Raw genomic sequence first — 2,500 nt, forward strand, 5'->3', positions numbered from 1 at the left:
CAGGCCCAAACCTGCTTAGCTTCCGAGATCAGACGAGATTGGGCATAGCCAGGTTGGTATGGCCGTAAGCGAAGACTGCTGCAAAGAGAGGGCTATTTAAAGAGCAGCCAATCTAATCGCCAGTACATTATATAAGTAGGAAAGAAAACCCAAAAGCTTAAAGCACCTGGTTTTCCTAGGCAGTCTCTCATCAAAGTACTAACCAGACCTAAACCTGCTAAGATTCAGAGATCGGGCATTGACTCTATTTTTTGGCAAAATTATTATATACTAAGTGAAAAATGTCCAAAAAGCTTACAGCACCTGGTATTCCCAGGCGGTCTCCCATCCAAGTACTAACCAGGCCCAAACCTGCTTAGCTTCCGAGATCAGACGAGATCGGGCATAGCCAGGTTGGTATGGCCGTAAGCTAAGACTGCTGCAAAGAGAGGGCTATTTAAAGATCAGCCAATCTAATCGCCAGTACATTATATAAGTAAGAAAGAAAACCCAAAAGCTTAAAGCACCTGGTATTCCTAGGCAGTCTCTCATCAAAGTACTAACCAGACCTAAAACTGCTAAGATTCAGAGATCGGGCATTGAATCTTTTTTTTTTTTAATGAAAGATTATTATATAATTCGTGAAATTTTCCAAAAAGATTAAAGCACCTGGTATTCCTAGGCAGTCTCCCATCCATGTACTAACCAGGCCCAAACCTGTTAATATTTAGAGATCGGGCATTGACTCTATTTTTTGGCAAAATTATTATATATTAAGTGAAAAATGTCCAAAAAGCTTACAGCACCTGGTATTCCCAGGCGGTCTCCCATCCAAGTACTAACCAGGCACAAACCTGCTTAGCTTCCGAGATCAGACGAGATCGGGCATAGCCAGGTTGGTATGGCCGTAAGCGAAGACTGCTGCAAAGAGAGGGCTATTTAAAGACCAGCCAATCTAATCGCCAGTACATTATATAAGTAGGAAAGAAAACCCAAAAGCTTAAAGCACCTGGTATTCCTAGGCAGTCTCTCATCAAAGTGCTAACCAGACCTAAACCTGCTAAGATTCAGAGATCGGGCATTGACTCTTTTTTTTTTTTAATAACTGATTATTATATAATTCATGAAATTTTCCAAAGAGATTAAAGCACCTGGTATTCCCAGGCAGTCTCCCAACCATGTACTAACCAGGCCCAAACCTGCTAATAATTCAAAGATCGGGCATTGACTCTATTTTTTGGCAAAATTATTATATACTAAGTGAAAAATGTCCAAAAAGCTTACAGCACCTGGTATTCCCAGGCGGTCTCCCATCCAAGTACTAACCAGGCCCAAACCTGCTTAGCTTCCGAGATCAGACGAGATCAGGCATAGCCAGGTTGGTATGGCCGCAAGCTAAGACTGCTGCAAAGAGAGGGCTATTTAAAGACCAGCCAATCTAATCGCCAGTACATTATATAAGTAGGAAAGAAAACCCAAAACCTTAAAGCACCTGGTATTCCTAGGCAGTCTCTCATCAAAGTACTAACCAGACCTAAACCTGCTAAGATTCAGAGATCGGGCATTGAATCTTTTTTTTTTTTTAATGAAAGATTATTATATAATTTGTGAAATTTTCCAAACAGATTAAAGCACCTGGTATTCCCAGGCAGTCTCCCATCCATGTACTAACCAGGCCCAAACCTGCTAATATTCAGAGATCGGGCATTGACTCTATTTTTTGGCAAAATTATTATATACTAAGTGAAAAATGTCCAAAAAATCTTACAGCACCTGGTATTCCCAGGCGGTCTCCCATCCAAGTACTAACCAGGCCCAAACCTGCTTAGCTTCCGAGATCAGACGAGATCGGGCATTGCCAGGTTGGTATGGCCGTAAGCGAAGACAGCAGCAAAGAGAGGGCTATTTAAAGACCAGCCAATCTAATCGCCAGTACATTATATAAGTAGGAAAGAAAACCCAAAAGCTTAAAGCACCTGGTATTCCTAGGCAGTCTCTCATCAAAGTGCTAACCAGACCTAAACCTGCTAAGATTCAGAGATCGGGCATTGACTCTTTTTTTTTTTTTTTTTTTAAATGAAAGATTATTATATAATTCGTGAAATTTTCCAAAGAGATTAAAGCACCTGGTATTCCCAGGCAGTCTCCCATCCATGTACTAACCAGGCCCAAACCTGCTAATATTCAAAGATCGGGCATTGACTCTATTTTTTGGCAAAATTATTATATACTAAGTGAAAAATGTCCAAAAAGTTTACAGCACCTGGTATTCCCAGGCTGTCTCCCATCCAAGTACTAACCAGGCCCAAACCTGCTTAGCTTCTGAGATCAGACGAGATCGGGCATCGCCAGGTTGGTATGGCCGTAAGCGAAGACTGCTGCAAAGAGAGGGCTATTTAAAGAACAGCCAATCTAATCGCCAGTACTTTATATAAGTAGGAAAGAAAACCCAAAAGCTTAAATCAATCAATCAATCACCTTTATTTATATAGTGCTTTAAACAAAATACATTGCCTCAAAG

General features: G+C 41.0%; 6 non-coding genes across 6 annotated transcripts in view; all 6 read right to left on the reverse strand.

Moving 5' to 3' along the window:
- LOC113102115 (5S ribosomal RNA) overlaps positions 1-70 on the reverse strand; it is a 119-nt gene extending 49 nt beyond the window's left edge. The window contains exon 1 of the ribosomal RNA XR_003290643.1: positions 1-70. This exon is cut by the window's left edge and continues 49 nt beyond it. This is a non-coding gene — a ribosomal RNA (5S ribosomal RNA).
- Positions 71-291: 221 nt separating this feature from the next.
- On the reverse strand, positions 292-410 carry LOC113102157 (5S ribosomal RNA). Its single transcript, XR_003290680.1, has one exon. It is a non-coding gene; the product is annotated as a 5S ribosomal RNA (ribosomal RNA).
- A 363-nt stretch (positions 411-773) lies between these two features.
- On the reverse strand, positions 774-892 carry LOC113102119 (5S ribosomal RNA). Its single transcript, XR_003290647.1, has one exon. It is a non-coding gene; the product is annotated as a 5S ribosomal RNA (ribosomal RNA).
- Positions 893-1,256: 364 nt separating this feature from the next.
- Positions 1,257-1,375, reverse strand: LOC113102105 (5S ribosomal RNA). The gene has a single exon (XR_003290633.1). It is a non-coding gene; the product is annotated as a 5S ribosomal RNA (ribosomal RNA).
- Positions 1,376-1,740: 365 nt separating this feature from the next.
- Positions 1,741-1,859, reverse strand: LOC113102198 (5S ribosomal RNA). Its single transcript, XR_003290718.1, has one exon. It is a non-coding gene; the product is annotated as a 5S ribosomal RNA (ribosomal RNA).
- Positions 1,860-2,230: 371 nt separating this feature from the next.
- Positions 2,231-2,349, reverse strand: LOC113102147 (5S ribosomal RNA). Its single transcript, XR_003290673.1, has one exon. It is a non-coding gene; the product is annotated as a 5S ribosomal RNA (ribosomal RNA).
- Between the last annotated feature and the right edge of the window lie 151 nt (positions 2,350-2,500).

The sequence above is a fragment of the Carassius auratus genome, unplaced genomic scaffold, assembly GCF_003368295.1.
Source record: "Carassius auratus strain Wakin unplaced genomic scaffold, ASM336829v1 scaf_tig00217692, whole genome shotgun sequence".
Taxonomy (NCBI): domain Eukaryota; kingdom Metazoa; phylum Chordata; class Actinopteri; order Cypriniformes; family Cyprinidae; genus Carassius; species Carassius auratus.